Source organism: Gossypium arboreum, chromosome 8, assembly GCF_025698485.1.
Source record: "Gossypium arboreum isolate Shixiya-1 chromosome 8, ASM2569848v2, whole genome shotgun sequence".
In the NCBI taxonomy this organism is placed as follows: Eukaryota; Viridiplantae; Streptophyta; class Magnoliopsida; order Malvales; family Malvaceae; genus Gossypium; species Gossypium arboreum.
In genome coordinates, this window is record NC_069077.1 from 81,379,682 (window position 1) to 81,398,577 (window position 18,896).

At 35.9% G+C, this 18,896-nt stretch overlaps 1 long non-coding RNA gene across 1 annotated transcript; it reads left to right on the forward strand.

Moving 5' to 3' along the window:
- The first annotated feature begins 7,467 nt into the window (after window positions 1-7,467).
- On the forward strand, window positions 7,468-12,656 carry LOC128296259 (uncharacterized). Its single transcript, XR_008286806.1, has 3 exons — window positions 7,468-7,592; window positions 8,509-8,550; window positions 12,457-12,656. It is a non-coding gene; the product is annotated as an uncharacterized LOC128296259 (long non-coding RNA).
- Window positions 12,657-18,896: the final 6,240 nt, after the last annotated feature.

Below are 18,896 nucleotides of genomic sequence, written 5' to 3' on the forward strand. Positions count from 1 at the left end.
TATTAAGTATTAATTAGCTGATGGTTATGTTTGGTTAATGATTAAAATGGTTAAGTTGGTTTAACTTGTTTGATATGCTGGTTAAGATGTGAAACTATGTTTTGGATTTGGTTGAAATTAGATTATATGTTTAATATGATATTTAACTGAATATATGGTTATTGAAGTAAATATTGAAATGGCATGAGTAGTAAGCATGAATATATATATTCAATTAAGGCTTGTAGAATTATCAAATGAATAGTAACTTTTACAATTAGCCATGAATAATATTCAATTTCATGTGTATTAATCATGTTACAAGTAGCATATTTTGACATTTATAATTTGGTTTAAAAGTTCGACTAAGGTATTATTCATGTATAAATTTTAAATTTAAGATGGTAATTGGAGTAGTAGTCGAATATACATATGCATATATTTGTATAATGTGCTGCATGGAAATCATTTTGTTTTAAATGATTTGTACCTTGAAAGGGTTACTTTTATATGACACATGTTTGAATAATGGAATGGGATATTTATATAAACTTTGGTATGTGCGTATGATATGTATATTTTTGATATGCTGAATATCTTTGCTTATAAGATATGTGGCTATATATATAAATATATATAAACATATATACATATTTGTTAAGTGATATGAAATGAGACATGCTTAACTATATTAATTGTATCTTTTAAACATTTGATTGATTAAAGACTTGCATATGTGTAAATATATTTATAATTATTCGGATAATGTGTATTTTCTAGTAATGCCTCGTAACCCTAATCTGGCGACGAATACGGGTTAGGGGTGTTAGACTCCTCCACAATCTTGATTTTCTCAACCAAAGCCTCAAAAATCCTCTCCTGATGTGGAACGACCTGAATCATCATATTATACCACAGCCCATTCTCGAATCTTACACACTTGTCCAGCCTAGTCATAACCACACCATGAGCATAACGGCTAAAACGTAAGAATACGGTCTTGTACTTGACCACAGTCATGTTCCCTTGTTTCCACTCAATGAACTCTAGCTTACAGGCCGCCTTATATATCGTGCCCACATACTTCTTCTGAAAATCATCTTGGAAATAATCCCAAGTCAATCGTTCAACCTACGTACTTCTCTTAGCGGATTGACACCATCAGTAGACCTTGTCCCTTAACAGAAACATTGTACCCTTTGATAACTCTTGAAAAGAGTTATATTTCATGCATTCAGACCTGTCTAATTGCTTGTACTTGGTACATTTAGTCGCATTTTAGAACATTTCATTGATATTTTTATCATTGCATTAAGAGGTTAGACTGTGTTTAAATGTTAGGTACGTTAATTGCATGTGGAAAGGTTTTTTTTGGTGATTTGGAAGGTGTAGGATGTGGAGAAAGAAATAAAGGAGTGAAGATTTGACAAGGAAAAAGGTTGAACAAGTTGCCAACACGAATGCCATGGCAATTTTAGGAAGATGACTAAGACAACACTCAATGCATACTAGTTTTAGCCCAACTCTACTTGTACCAAAAAAATCTACATAAAAAAGAGGAGACGATATCGTGGATTGTTGGAGTTACCCTAGGAAGAAAAGCTTATAAAAATCCAAAGGAGGAAACCCTAAAGCGTGAGAAGATCCGGAGGCAACAATAGAGAGTAGCGGCTGAGTAGAGAAGATAGGAGGAAACTGAAGGCAGTCCCTCTCAGCCACCATAGGACACTGTGCTACTAGATTGTTGATTGACTTGGTGACAACCATCTTTCTAAGTTCTTCCATTATTTCTTAATTTGTACTCCCGTGAATTGATTTGATCGAAACGATGTTGGGTGTTATTTTGAACATGAATTTTAATTGCCAACCCATGAGCTAAATATCATAGGATTGGGATTACATGATGAAACTTTTATTTTCGTTAATGGTTGAAGCATATATTTTATTTAATCTACTATTTCATTTAATTTTTTTAATTCCCAGTTGTATGCATACATTCTCTAGACGTAGATGAGTGTGCAATATGCCCATAAATTGAATCTAATTCTGAAAAGGTTAGATTAGTTGGACTAGAATTGAATGATACAAGTGGGTATTCAATTGAATACTTGCAGCAGACTCTAGACATAGAGTAGTGTTTGTATAGAATAAAGACAAAACAGTGCAAGGTACCGTGCTAAGGCCTAGAGACACAACCTGGTAACCTGAGATCTAGCTCTTGAAAGAAGTAGGTCACTTTAGGTCTCTTCTGAGCAGTAGATTAAGTACAATTTTGCTGAGGCATTTATGAAAGTAAGGGTAGATTCTTAGTAATCCCAACCTTCCGAATCAACATCGTAGACCCTTAATCCTTTGTCATAGTATCTTTGACATAGCATTCTCAGTTATTTATTTATCCGCTCGTAGATTATTTATGTAATTATTCTCTTAATTGCCATTGCATTTTTACTCTTACTTTGCCTTAGCATTTTTCAGTATTAGTCAATATACATTTTGCATACGTACTACTTTAATTTACCAATATGTACATAACTTGGTTTTACCGTAACATTAATAAAAATTAATTATAATAACTTAACCATTTTTATACCTAATTCGATCTTTGTGGAGACGATCTCACTTATCACTTTATTACTTCATTCGATGTGTATACTTGAACAATTACCATACCATTTCACCCTCGACAAGTTTTTTTCGTCGTTGTCAGGGATCAACAATTTGGTGAAATTTGGTTTTGTTATTTTACTTAATTCTATTAGTTTTATTTAACTAAGTTTAATTTAATTTCTACAGGTTTGCCATCAGTGCATGAGAAGAGGCATTCCTGCTAACAAAAAGTTTCCTTTTGGCCTAGAGAACGAAAGAACTTTATGAAGAATGCTTAAATAACTGTGAAAAATGGCTAGGGACGGGAATGATTCTTGTCTCAATTATAATTCAAATGGTCAATATATTAACCCTTCTATTTGTAGGGTGATACCTGGTTTGAATGATAATTTGAATGGTTAGGATGCTAATCCTTATGTTTGTAGGGTGATAGATAGACCAATCTGAGAGCATGTTGTGCCAATTCTAGATGACCTGAATCCAGGGGTAGTCAGACGACAAATACAGGCTCAACAGTTTGAGCTAAAACCAATAATGTTTTAGATGTTACAAACAGTAGGAATGTTTAGTGGATTACCCACTGAAGATCCAAGATTGCATTTAAGACTTTTTCTCAAGGTCTATGACTCGTTTAGACAACAAGAAGTTCTTGAAGACAATTTGTAGCTTAAACTGTTTCCATATTCTTTAAGAGATCGTGCAAGAGCATGGTTAAATGATTTTCCATTAGGAACAGTTACATCATGGAATGATTTTGCCGGAGATTTTTGCTATGGTATAATCCCCCAAATATGAATGCCAAGCTTAGAAGTGACGTCACATATTTTCAGCAATCGAAGGATGAAACACTATATGAAGCTTGGGAACGATTTAAAGACTGGACTCAGATACAGATATTCTATAATAGGTTGAACGCACATACAAGGATGGTAGTTGATGCTTCTACCAGCCTACTTTGCTAGATAAATCTTATAATGAAGCATATGAAATTCTGGAGAAGATTGCCAACAATGATAATCAATATCCTACCACAAGAGTTAGGACAAGCAAGAGAGTGTTAGTGCCATAGAGCTATATGCAATCACTTCGTTAAAAACCCAAGTATCTTCTTTGGCTAAAATAATAAAAAAAATGAAAAATACTATAGTTAAGGAGATTAAATTAGCCAATCTTTCGTGTGTTATTGTGGTGAAGACCATATGTATAATGAATACCCATAAAACCCAGCATCCGTGTGTTACAAGGGTAATTTCAATTGGAATAATAACCCCTATTCCAACACGTATAATACAGGGTGGAAACAACATACAAACTTTGGTTGGAATAATAAAGGTGTGGGGAATTTTAATAATGCTACAAGATAGAATGCTAATAGTGCACCACTGGTTATAATCATCCTATGTCGAGGCAAAATGTCCAATAGGTTCAGACATCAACTTTATCATCATCATAATCATCATCATCATCTATTGAAGCCTTAGTAAAGGAATCTATGGCCAAGAATGATGTCATAATTCAGAGTCAGGCTACATCTCTCTGAGCTCTTGAGAATCAAGTGCGGCAAATAGTGAATGCTTTGACTTCGAGACCACAAGAAGTGTTGCTAAATGATACCGAGAATTCGAGATCACAAGGGAAGGAATAGTGCAAGACCATCACTCTTAGAAGTGAAACTCAGCTTGATAACATTGCTCAAGATGCCATTGCAAGAGAGGTGATCATCTGTTTAACGTCACAAAAATAATGTGCAAGCGCACACTGTTGATGCAAGTATAGTATATAGATGTGAGTTTGTGAGATATCGATCCCACATGAATGGTATCTTTTGTCTATTAATGTCGGTGCAATAGCTAGATATAAATAAGATAAATTGTGAGGATAGTTTTTGATGCAATAACTTGAAAATAATAAAATAAAATATGATAGTGATAAACTAAGATCCCCAACATGAATCTTTAGCAGAAAACTAAATGCTCACAAGGTATAAAAGAGTAGGTGATTGTCGAGGCAATAAAATTCAATGTAAATCTTACCCAGCGTTACTCCTTTATTTAATCTGAGACTTAAACATGAATATTAACCTCACCTTCTGATGATGGCAATATGGCATTGTTAAGAACAAGTAGACTAAGTTCCTCTAATCCTCACTCAACTTCCGTTGAAGTGCTTGTTGGCTCAAACTGTCACTACACTTTCCAGTGTTAGTGATTGCAATAACAATTCCGTGTTAAAAAATTCAAACCCCAAGATTAAACAATAAAAGCAAGATTAAATATGTAACGCCCCAATTTTCGGGAATTCTGTGAATGTTGACAAAATTTCATGCTTTGATTTTGTCATTTGTGAGTGAAATTATGAAATAGGACCTATGTGAAAATGTTTGAAAATGCTGTAGGCTAAATTGAAGTGGCCAAATAAATAGGAGGATTTGCATGACAAACCTCCCATTTTACATGAAGTGGCCAGTCATCATGTTGTTGTAGACAAAATGTACACTTGATATCCATAATTTATGGTACAAATTGATACAAATTGATAATAGGTTAGGTAAATGTTCCATGATAATAGGTTAGGTAAATGTTTCATGATAATGGGTTAGGTAAATGTTTCATGATAAGAATTTCATGTCTTTTGTATTAAAGCGACTCTGGATTGTGCTGCTAAACGAATGGTGTTAAGGTCCACAAAGGATGAGGAGGTTATGGTGATAGGTGAGCGAAGGGATTATTTGTCCAATGTGGTGTCGGCATTAAGAGCCGAAAAGTGGATTCGGAAAGGTTGTGAGGTCTATTTGGCATTTGTAAGTCAGTTAGAAGAGGAGGGACTGACAGTGGATAAGGTTAGGACCGTAAAGGAGTTCCAAGATGTTTTTCCGGAGGAGCTTCCAAGATTGCCTCCGAATCGATAAGTGGAGTTTGGAATCGACTTATTGCCTGGAGCGGCATCTGTGTCTATCGCACCGTATAGAATGGCACCGAAGGAGTTGGTGGAGCTAAAGGCACAAATTCAAGAGTTGTTGGATAGGGGTTTTATTAGGCCAAGCGTGTCTCCATGGGGAGCACCAGTGCTATTCGTGAAAAAGAAGGATGGTACGATGCGGATGTGCATTGATTATCGCCAGTTGAACAAACTGACGATTAATAATAAGTATCCACTGCCAAGGATTGACGATCTATTCGACCAGCTTAGAGGAGCTTCTGTATTTTCCAAGATCGACCTTCGATCTGGATATCATCAGTTAAGGGTCAAGGAGGCAGATATCCAAAAGACAACATTCAGGACTCGGTATGGTCATTACGAGTTTCTGGTTATGCCATTTGGACTAACGAACGCTCCTGCAGCATTTATGGATCTGATGAATCATGTGTTCCAACCATTTTTGGATCAGTTTGTAGTCATCTTTATTGACGATATCCTGGTATATTCTGAAACTGAAACGAAACATGATGAGCATCTCCGTATAGTGCTGTAAGTATTAAGGGAGAAGGAACTCTTTGCGAAGTTTAGCAAGTGTGAATTTTGGTTGATGAAGGTAACCTTCTTAGGACATGTGGTCTCTGCTGAGGGGATTAAGGTAAGCCATCGAAAAATTGAAGCGATTTTGGAGTGGAAGCCACCTAGGACGGTGTCAAAAATTCGAAGTTTCCTAGGGTTGGCAGGATACTACAGAAGGTTTGTGGAAGGTTTTTCTGTGATGGCAGCACCTCTGACAAAACTCATAAGGAAAGGGGTACTGTTTGTATGGAATGAGACCCAGCAAGAGGCTTTTGAGAAGTTGAAGAAAGTTCTGACTGAAGCACCTGTATTAATTCAGCCGGAGTCTGGGAAAGATTTTACTGTGTACAATGACGCATCACACGTGGGTTTGGGCTGCGTGTTAATGCAAGAGGGTAAGGTGGTTGCATATACATCACGATAGCTTAAGCCTCATGAGGGAAACTATTTGACTCATGATTTAGAGTTGCCAGCAGTGATATTTGCACTTAAGATTTGGAGACATTACTTGTACGGAGAAAGGTGTATTATATACACTGACCATAAGAGTCTTAAGTATTTGTTGACTCAGAAGGAGCTGAACCTTAGGCAAAGGAGATGGATTGAGTTGCTTAAGAATTATGACTGTTCGATCGAGTATCACCCAAGCATGGCTAATGTGGTAGCCGATGCTCTAAGTCGTAGAGTCAGATTCGATCCGAGAGCAATGTTTGCTCGTCTGAGTCTCAGATGATGATGGAAGTCTGCTGGTGAGTTGCAAGTGAGGCCAACCTGGTGGATCAGATTAAGGAAAAATAGTTGAAAGATGACTCTTTGGTCGCTCGTTTTCAACAAGTTAAGGAAGGGAAACTTCGAGTTTGGGAGCCGAAGAGACGATGCAACAAAGAATACCCTCATCTGTTTGGATTAGGTAAATTTCGAGGACGAAATTTCTTTAAGGAGGGTAGAGTTGTAACGCCCCAATTTTCGGGAATTCTGTGAATGTTGACAAAATTTCATGCTTTGATTTTGTCATTTGTGAGTGAAATTATGAAATAGGACCTATGTGAAAATGTTTGAAAATGCTATAGGCTAAATTGAAGTGGCCAAATAAATAGGAGTGCAAAATAGGAGGATTTGCATGACAAACCTCCCATTTTACATGAAGTGGCCAGCCATCATGTTGTTGTAGACAAAATGTACACTTGATATCCATAATTTATGGTACAAATTGATACAAATTGATAATAGGTTAGGTAAATGTTCCATGATAATAGGTTAGGTAAATGTTCCATGATAATGGGTTAGGTAAATGTTTCATGATAATGGGTTAGGTAAATGTTTCATGATAAGAATTTCATGTCTTTTGTATTAAAGAATTAAATGGATGAAATATGAAGTTTTATTAAAAGAAAAAGGGTGAAAAGAACAAAGTTTTGTCCATCTTTGTTCATCATAGCTGAAAGTTAGAGAAGAGAAAGGAGAGGAGAAAGCTCTTGAGTATTCGGTCATTAGGAGGAGGAAAATTGAAGGTAAGTTCTTGGTACCTTGCTTCTATTTTGAGGTTCATGAGTTCTTCTTGATTCTACCTTAACTCTTCAAGTATATTTTGATTTTTAGTTGTATTGTGAGCATTTAGTCATGAATTAAAATGAAGGAAATGGTTGTTGTTTCATGTTCTTTTGATGAAAAATGGAAGATAGGTGAAGTTGAGCCAAACAAATGAGCATGCATGTACCTTAGATGTTAAAGGGAAAAATCAGCTAACATGCTGTGCTTTAAAATGATGAAATGGAGATTATACTTAAGTAAAATCATAGATATGTGATGATTGATTGGTGATATACATGTTTAAATAACAAGCATGCAAGTTAGGTGTGAAAGAGTGATTTGGTAATAAATCTGCTTGGGACAGCAGCAGTAACGTGACTTTGGAAACTCACCATAAATTGTTGGAGATGAGCTAGAAGCTGGATAAATTATGTAATTAAAGCTTAGTGAGTCTAGTTTCAAATGGAATAAACTAGAACATATTTTGAATTCTGTACAATGAGAAATTTGATTCGTAATGAAGAGTGGTCAGATTAGTCAAACAGTAAAACATGAGAAACTTTAAGAAAAATCTGGTATTGATTGGCCATACCAAAAATTCTGAAAATTTTATGGATAGAATATATATGAGTCTATTTTCATGAAAAATTAACGGCACTTGATTTGGAGTTTCTTACCTCCAGTTATAAATAATTTAGTGACTGTTGCTCAGGAAGACAGCTTGCAGTGAAATTATGATTATGTGGTAAACATTGACAAAAATTAGTTAATGAGTTGCTTATTGATTTCTTATAAGCTTACTATGATCTGTAGGTGTGGTTGGACGAATATTGTAAGGGGTTAATACGTAGTTTGTATTTGAATAGTTAGATTACCGTGTTAGTAATCCAATTGTAGGCAGTTCGTGTGTGGATCTCGTCAGCATATCGTCGCAAACAGGTGTGTAATTAACACCCTCTTTCTTAGTCTGGATCGGCAAAAGTCGAAAAGCCGAAATGCCGAAATCCGGTATTTTTTTAGATTTGCGAGTGTGCGAATGCTGGTGAGGTAAATCGATTAATGTTTTTGGTAAGTTGCAAAATTTAGACTGCAAAGTGCATGATTTCTGTGCCCTCGATATTTTTGGGCTTAATGGGCCAAAATTGGAATGATGGGCCAACGGGCGCAATTCGGTAAGAACCCTCGGTACGTAATTCTGTTAGTACGTGAAAGGTAGGAATATGCATGAAAAACCCTAAAATAGATAAATTACTAAAATACCTTTAAAAGTGGAAAATTTACAGTTTTACTCCTAGGAGATAAATTACCGAAATACCCCTAAGGTTAAATTGACCTAAATGCATGTTTGACTGTTGTTATTTACTCAATGCCGTGTTATTATTATCTGATGCATGGGACTGGGATATTGACGGAGGAAGTACTGAAAGTGGCTTGTCCACGTACTGGAGGCTTTGCCTCAATTCTTCGTTAATCGAAAGCAAAGAAGCTCAGAATCGTGACACCAAAATTGACCCTAGTCGGAAGTGGTTTTGGGACCGCTAAACCGAGTCACCGAAATGTTTGAACGTAATATTTATTGTCTAGAATATGTATTTATGAATGTGTGAAAATTTCAAGCTTCGATTTAGTCGATTGCATATGAATTCAGTTAGTAGGACTTGTGTGACACTTTTGAAAAGTGATAGGCTAATCTATAAGGACCTAATAGTGCATGTAGTCCAAAGGGAGGACTTGCATGTCAAATTTCCCCCCCAAGTGCTAGTGGCCGGCCATGACAAGGAATTATGGGCAAAACATGTCATGAAACATGTTGTGTAAGTGCTTTATGTTGGAATAAATAAAATAAGGTGCATGGGTGATAAAATAATGAAAAAAAAAAGAAATATGATGAAAACAAAGAAAAGAAAAAAAAAATGTCCATCCTTTCATTTCCTTTGCTTGGCCGAATGTCCTAAGAAGAAGGGGGGAAGAGCTTGAGAAAATCAGCCATGGTAGTTGCTAGACCAAGGTATGTTTGATGTTGTCCATGAGATTCATGCATGTTTTTAATTGTTAGTTTGAATTCTATCTATCCCATGGTTGGATTTGGGGTTGTTGGAGAGTTGGGATTTGACAAAGAAGCTTAAAAATTTTAGTTGATACCTTGATGCTATTAACGTGTTAGTTATATGGATGTGTTAAGTTGCTTGTTATGTTAGCATGAAAGTTGAAGTTGTTAAGTCATGGTGTTGGAGGAGCCGAATGTAGGACTAAGAAGAGGATGAGGTTCGCTAACATAGTTGAAAGGGATGTTGCCGATTTTAGATTTAGGTTTTGGGAGTGGCTATAATGGGCATTAAGATGTAGAACTTAAGAAATGTAGTTATATGTGAATTTACATGATGTTACAAATAGATGTGAAAATATATGCTAGATTAGGAAAATTTGATTAAGTGTTCATGAGATGAAATTAGGTGGTTAAAAGATGTTATAGTTGACATTGTATATATATATACATACATTCGCCATCCAATTGAGTATGAAGGTAGTGTTAAATCTAATTGTGATGCCCATTTGGAAGTGTATAATCAACTAAATGGGTAATTAGTGTGGATGGTTGCCGAATATACAAACATACATATGCATGTGTAATTGAATTATGAATGTTTAGCAAGATGGTTAAACTAGTTGATTTATTGATTAAGCTCAAGAAGTTAAAGGAGGAGAATCAAGCAAGGGAAAGACGAAGGTCATTGAGTAGCCGACTTGGAACTATTTTACCCAACACAAAGTAAGTCACTAAGCGCATATTTTGTATTGATTTAAATAGACATGATGTCTATGTAACTATGCCGAAAGGAATAATCAATCTATATACATGTATGTATGTGGTGATGAAAGTATCGAATGAAGAGAAAAGAGGTGAGATGTATTGAGTTGTTGATTTCGGCACTAAGTGTGCGGGTATAAACATTTATGATCATGAAATTGGCACTAAGTATGCGGGTTTAAAATTTGTACAGCACTAAGTGTGCGAGTTTGATTATATAGCACTAAGTGTGCGAGTTGATTATATAGCACTAAGTGTGCGGACTCACTATATGTTTTGAAATCACTATTGACACTGAGTGTGCGACATTATTGAGTTGATCACGGACAGCGGATCGGGTAAGTACCTTGCGCTCATGGCTAATAGGCGCTGTGTTTATATTTGGAGTTGAGTTCGGTAAGTTTTGAACCTATGTGACAATTTTAATTGAAGTCACGTACATAAGACTTATCGTGGAATAAGTGAGAGGTCATTTAGTTGTATGATTGTAACGAGAACAAAATGATGTATAAAAATGCCTCTAATATCCTATTGATTAGTATATGGGATGTGAATGTGTAACTTGGTATGAGATTGAACCGAAAGGTCTAAGGAACTATGGTATAGTTCGGTTTGGATGGAGTAATTAATCTCGTTCCATTTTGTTTCCTCCTGTAATAATGTTATTAATGGATGATAGTGCATTGCTTATGACTTACTAAGTTATATACTCATTCGGTGTTTGCTTGTCACTTATTTTAGGTTCCTTGGACTCGACTTTTTGTGCATTCGGGACCGTCATCAAAGTCATCACACCGGCTAACAACTTTTGGTATTTTCTTCGTAGTTGGTCTAGGAGTACATTTCGGCATGTATAGGCTGTTATGCTTTGTTGAAATTTGGTATGTAAACTTTTAGCCATGCGAAAATGGCGTAAATGTTCGGTTGGAATTGGTTTTGTGATGTTTGGACACAAATCATGGTTATAATTTGGGACATGCATGATGAATTATTAGTTAAATCAAGGAAAAGTCATGAAATAGGCATAGTTTGTTTTAGTAATAGATGCTGACAGCAGCAGTGGTGTGGATGTGAAAAATCACTAAAAATAGAAGGAGTGGAATTAAATAGTGAAAAAATTATGTAAATGAGTCTTGATGAATCTACTTTCATATGGAAGAAACGAAACGGTCATATGAGTTGTATATTGAGAGATATTTAAGTATTCGTGAAACAGGGCCAGAACGGTTTCTGGATTCCCTGTTCCGACTTTGGAAATTCATTATAAATTAACCAGAGATAATTAGGAGTCATACCATATATTTATAGATTCCACTTTGAGTCTAGTTTCTATATAAATAAACGACATCAGTATTGAAGCCCTGCACAGGGAGATATTCAAGTTGTAATGAACGAAGGTCAGTGTAGTCGACCCCTGTAACATGGGAGAATTTAACTAATAAACTTTACTAATTGGCTTGACCAAAAATTCTAGAAAAAAATCTGTAGATGGAAATATGAGTCCAGTTTCAGAGAAAAATTACGAAACTGATTTTCGAGTTTTGAAACTCCATATATGATTTTTAAGGCGACAGTGACGCAGTAACCAGCTTGTCTGGAAATTTTTTTTTTTATGGACTGTGAAAACAGTTAAGTTAAGTCTGTGTGCACCTTGTATTCGACTCCGGTAACGGACTCGGGTACGGGGTGTTACAACTGTGGAGTGTTGGGCTGGGTGGGTTGAGCTATTCCCCACATGGAGTGTATGGCTGGTACGGGTGGAGTGTAGTGGTTGGTGGGTTGAGTAGTCTCCCCAAATGGGCTTGCATATGTTTACTGATGTTGCATGTATTTTGAAATGGGCCTATGGGCCATACTGTTATCTGAATAAAGGGCTAAGGCCCAGTTTATTGTAATTTGAAAAGGGCTTTGGTCCAGTACCACTGTTACCTGAATGGGCTTAGGCCCAATAGGCTTAAGCTGACTTGGGCTTTGAATGGGTTTTCCTTACACACTGAGTTTTCCCAAACTCACCCCTTTTATTTTCATCCACGCAGGAAATCCCCAACCATAGTGGGCTTGGAGCTGTGAGGGAATTCGAAGTGGCCACCCGTTCTGAAAGTTTGATTTTCTTCTGGTGAACTGGACATCCTTTTAATTACGTTTGAGGTTTTGGGCTTTTAAATGTAATAAGGCCGCTTATTTATTTTTGATGGTTTTTATATGTTTTATTAAGATAGGTAATATTTATATTTAACTGTTGAAATTGGATAGCTTTAGGGCGCATTTTCAAAAACAGTAATTGTTTTCAAAATAACACGAAAACAAGCAAAGCTTCCGCAATGAAGATATTTTCCAAAATTAATCACTTTTCCTAAAAAGGACTTAATCAAATCGGTTTCCTAGAAATATACATGACGTTAAGGTATGGCAATGGTGGTTTACATGTCTAGGATTGGATCCGAAAGGGAGTTTGGTACTTAATCAGTCCGATGGACTCACCTCCTCTTTTCCGGTTTCCTACCTGGTGCACAGCTTCCATTCAATTTAACCCTTAATAAATTAATCTTTTGAACATCAAGTACGATTTTCTGGACTTAGAATGGAAATTTTTTTTAACGTTTTTGATGTGGCATGCCAGATCCGGCCATAACTTCTAGGCCGGGTTTGGGGTGCTACAAAATAAGATAACATTTCACCAAGAATTCATCAGTACTTTCATACAATCATAAATCAGAGATTAATCAACAACATTTAGAAAGAAATAAGAAAGAACTCGACTGAATCTCTCTATTTCCTCTTTTCTCGCACTTAGATCTCCTCATCTGAAGCTAGTCTGCATCTGATTTTCACGTTGGCTCACCTATGAGAGGCTTAAGCTTCCATGGCCACAAGCTTTAAGGTAGGCTGATGAAGATGATGATGGAGAAAAAAAAAACTCCCCTTTTTCTTCTCACATCCACCTTTTATGTCCTCCTCCAACAGTACAGGTGTCCTTTCCTCAAATTTATTCTATACTTGTATGTACAGGTTGGTTATACCAGGCTGGATAGCTCAAGCAATTTTGGTTCTTATCCGGACAACTATCAGGTGCGACGACATTTCTAGACGCAATCTGGGATTAACTCATGCAATGACATTAATGCAATAAGGTAGAAAAATTAAGAATAAAATAGGCTAGGATTCACTGAGTTATAAAATGCAATTTATAAATTGAAAATGATAAAATGTATGCAAAGGATAACTAAATGGGAACAATTTAACCAATAAGTACGAGGGAAAACCTATGTTCTTTCTAGTGCTATCACACCCCCCAAACTTGAGTTTTTACTTGTCCTCAAGTAAAAACAGAAACTAGCAAGGCTACAAAAATTTTACTAAGGCAAATAATCATTCTAGCAACTTGAAGCCTCTAATTTCCCAATGAATGAATCGTATTCAGATGAAAGAATATTGCATCGACAATTCATAAGCATAAATTAATAAGGTTGCAACTTTATAAAAGCTAGCATCATGCTTTAAACCTTAAGTTCTATCTACCATTGCAGCATTTATTGCACAAAACTATGTATATATACATTTTTTCCTTTTTTCTTTTTGGAATAAGGGATATTGTTGCATTATTTTACCCTTCTTCCTAAGAAGTAACAATGGGGTGAAAACTCTAGGGAGTACGTAATTGCACCGATACAGACCTATGCAGTGACAGCCTTTAGCCAGATTGATTTTTCTAATGCTTGTATTGGAGTGTTCCCTTTTTAACATTCCATATTACATCTACTTTGGAATGTCTCTACTTTATAACTATATATACATTTATAAGCAGTTGTAAAAAGAATATTCATTCAAGATTTAAGGAATAATGGCAGTTATCCATTATTAATGCAACCTAATCCATTCATCAACAACATTCTGTCAAATTTATCCAATCCATTCATTGATAATTTGCATGATTCAAGAATTAAGTATCGAATCTAACAAAAATTTAGAACAATTTTCACTAACTATAATTAAACCTTGCTTGCATGCTTCATTTTTGAAGTAAAAAGAATTTTGAAATATGGGTGCACTTTCAAGCCCCATGTGCATTCCCCCAAACTTAAAGTTTGCATTGTCCCCAATGCACTAACATGAAAATGTAATGACAATAAAAATGCAATGACAATATATTTTTATCAAAATAAAACCTAAAGCTACATGCAATGCATGAATACTATAAATAAAGCTCAAAATAAACTAACTCAGTTATCCGCAGCTGTCAATGCAGTTGCATGATATTTCTTTCTCCTCCTTTTTTCATTTTTTATCCTTGGAGCACTTTCTTTCCTTTTTCTTTGGGCTTTGCAGGTCTTCGAATTGTTCTTCAGTGCCCGACTTTGCCCCAACATCATCGACTGCTGTTTGTATAGGAGAGGCCACTTGGAGTGGTCCAATGTAGACCACTATTGCCAATGAATTACATTGCTCCTCACTGGTTACCTTAGCAACTTCCACTGGTCTCGCTTCAATTCACTCCAGACTATCAATATTTGCACCCACAGACTCAGGTGCGGTGACAATCTTCTCAACAGAATCTTTTTTTTTTTCTTTCTCATTTTTAGCAACTTCTTCTTCTTCAGCAACAACTTCATTAGTAACAACTTCCTTCTCAACAACAATTTCCTCTTAATTAGTAAAAATACCATCCTCAAACAAGCTCTCAATATTTCGTAAGCATTCTTCAATGTTATTGGATTCCTCTTCTTTCTCAATATCAGAGACCTACACAATAAATGGTGATGCCACCAGTCTATCTCAGTCTTCTATGTCATCATCCGAGAAAGATGGGTCATAATTGCAAATGATTGATGGAAATACAGGAAATTCCAGTAGTGGGGATGGCTTAGTTGGCCTAATGTGGCTACAATAGAACTATTCCAATCTCTAGCATAAGCATAAAACAAATTCTGGGATTTCTCCATATTTTCTGCTATAGCGACAAGCCTAATCTGCCTGTTGTTGATGGAATTTACCATTTTTTTGACATCCTTCAGTTTGCGTAATAATGATGTCTCTACATTCAAGTTTGTTCATTATCTATCGGCTTTGGCTTTGCCCTTTCTTGTCTTGCTGGTCTTTGCCTCCTTTAGTGTTGGCGTGTCCTAGCCTCGAGTCATTCTTTCTATAGAGGCTTCATTGATTGAGCCTTTATTTTCCAAGACTTCCTCACCAGTACGGGGCATGATTCTCTTTGCTGGCACAATAGCATCACTAGTGATGGGAAAACCAAGATCCTAGTCTGGCTTGTAGTGTAGTCAGCTATTTCTTCGTAAAGAATTTTGCCTACATCAATTTTTCTGCCCTTAACAATATAATGTATCAGACACATTCTGTCTAGTGTGACTATGGTGCTGTTAGTGGAGGACTTTAGCCTACAGTTGGCAAAATGAAACCAAATTTTGCCTTGTAGCATCAAGAAGCGGTGGAGCATCATGTAATTCTTTGATGGGAACCCATTTTTCATCTGTGATGTCATCTATGAACTTAGAGTGTTTGTCAACATCGGCCTTGGTGTTTTACAGCTCGTTGATTGTTGCAGTATCCCATGGTATTAAACCTTCTCGAACAAAAATCAACTCTAAGTCATGATCATAGAGATCAGCATAAAAATCACATACCAGTGAAGGAGAGTAGCTGTCAGGATGGGTGCAAAATGTTTCCCATTTTAACTTCGAAATGGTTTTGGAGAATTGCTTACCCAAGTCTTATTGTGGCAAAAGGGAAATTCCCAGCTCGAGATGGAAGTTTCTCATCAGTATATTGTCGAAAATCGTTCATTTGCCACTTTATTCAAAAGGATTACTGGCTCCTTTGTCTGCACTGGTCTAGGGGATTCCGATTCACGAACTATGGTAGTAGAGGACTCATGTTCTCCAGTAAGTGGCTTTCTTGACCAAGCTTCTTGTTTGGCCATCTTTTGTTGAGGGAGAACGGCTTAAAGGTAAAAAGATATGATTTTGAGAACGGAAAATAAATAAAAATGGTTTCTTGAATGCGTTATAATCGGTACAGTGGGAGGGGATTTATAGTGGGTGAAAGAGGAAGATGGAGAGGCGTGTTGTTTTGTGGAGAGATATAAAGCTGGCGAGAAGAGTTGTGTCCAATAGAAATTGTGCCTACTCAGAATTATGAAATGGCTGAGTGAGTTTTGATCCAACGTTGGAATCTTAATTTCTCTGAATTCTGATGAGCTATAAATGGTAGTTCAGACTTATGGAATGCACTGACAATAAGATATCTTTTTTATTATAGAAAATGACCCTAAGGTCAACCTCAATTTTTTGCTTCATGAATAATAGTGTTATGAATATCCAACGAATAATCCATATCGAAGTACAAATTAATTCTCTTCTTAATAGCTAAATTATGAATTAAATTTATAGCATTGTTACTATTGTGATTAATCCAATTTATTTGGACCGATTCAAAATTTCTAAAGGCTTTGCATTCCTACTTCACGTACTGGCCCAGAATAGTGACATCTTGCTCTCTCTTATTTACCGTATTGACTAACATAGCACTATCAAATTTCAAAATAAGCTTAGGCACTTTTAACCAAGAGGCCATTTTTAAACCTTCAGTCAAGGCTTTCAATTCAGCCCAAATCGTATCCAAGGAATTTTTAACATGATTATAATAGCCCCCAATTACAAAGCCGTCATGATCTCTTGCAATTGCTCCGAACCTACTACAACCAAATGAAACAGTAGCGTCCACATTTACTTTAATGTAACCATTTGGAGGTTTTGTCCAGCCCTTACGCACCGGGTTAGGGGGAAGCACTAGGGTTCAGTCAGATTAGAAATTTTGAAATCTTTGTTAAGTTTTTGTGCCCTTTCCCACACCACCAAAGTAGCATCCCTCTTGCCTTGAAACACTATCTTGTTTCTATCTTTCCAGTTATTCCAGAGAAGAATGAAAAAATTAGCCACCGCCTTGTTGTCAAGATCATAGAAGACATCAGTCAATGCAGTGGTCGTAGTTCCCGTAGATAACCCTATTGTTTAAGCCCTCAATAACCAGGGTTTCACAAGCTTTTGGGTAATCTTGCATTTCATGAATCAACGTTTCGTCTCTATTATTGCATTTAGGATAAGTTTTTGAGAAACCCTGGCAGATACGAGCAAAGTTATCGAAGGTAGGCAGAAAATTATGATCGATTCTCCAACTAAAAACCTTAATCTTATGGAGCATTTTAAGTTTCCAGATGGCTCTCCAAAAAAATCTGTGGGGAACAAAACCAATTCTCTTGAGGGTCACTAAAGAATAGGCCAACTTTGATGTATAGAAGTCATCCAGGTTTTGAGTCCACGTTCTAGTGTCTTTGACCCCATTATGAGGAATGGACAATGTAACATCCCGAATTAGGGCCTAGTCGGAACAGTAGTTTCGACCAAAAATTGAAGATAGAAATAACTATTTTATGATTATTATGATGTTTGTGTTATGAATGCATGCTTGTGTGAAAGTTTCATGAAGAAATTCTATGCATAAAATGTCTAATTTCATTTTAGGGACCAAATTGAATAAAGAACAAAACTTGCATTCTAGAAGCTTTAAGCATGAAATTGTGTTAGATTATGAAGTAGAAGGTCCTAATTAGCAATTTGACCAAATTTTAAAATTTTGGACAAAAATGGACATGCATAGAAAAAAATTGGAAAGAGAAACCCTAAGGGCATTTTAGTCATTAGGTAATTAAAAGAATTAAAAGGGAAAATAAAACCAAAAATATGTCCATCTTCCTCCTTGGCTGCCGAAAATCACAAAACACCATAGCTAGGGTTTTGTTCAACATTTTCAAGTAAGTGTTCCCTAGCCCCGTTTTTAATGTTCTTTGTATTTTTGAAGTCCCTGTAACATGATCTACCCATTTCTAGCTATATTTTGAGCTAGGGTTCATGTATGAAAATTGAATCATGCATGACATGCTTGTATTTTGATGATTAATTGAGGAATATTAATGCTTGATGCATGATGAACATCTTTTATTAGGTGATTTTTAGTGAAAACACCTAAATGAAGGACTTGTTTGTAAAGTGAAAAAGTGAGTAATAATAATGTGAAATAAAGGAAAATATGGGCTGATATGAGCATAGAAAAGGTTCGGCCAAGCTTGGGTAATCAAGAAAAAGCATGCATTTTATTTTATGAGCCTAGAGGCTAAATCGTAAATATGTGAAAGTTTAGGGGTCAAAATGTAAATTTGTAAAAGTATGATTTATGGACCTGTTTGAATAATGTGAATAATAAATAAGTTAAATTTGGCATTAAAGATTAAGAAAAACGTGAATCGGGACTTGAACGAGGAAAGAATAAAGTATACGACGACTAGGCTCGATTACTACTGTTTTGTACCAAGGTAAGTACATACGCAAATAATGTGGTATGGTAGTATGTTTTAAATGCTTTAATATAATGTGATAAATGCTTTATTATAATTATGAATTTTATGCTT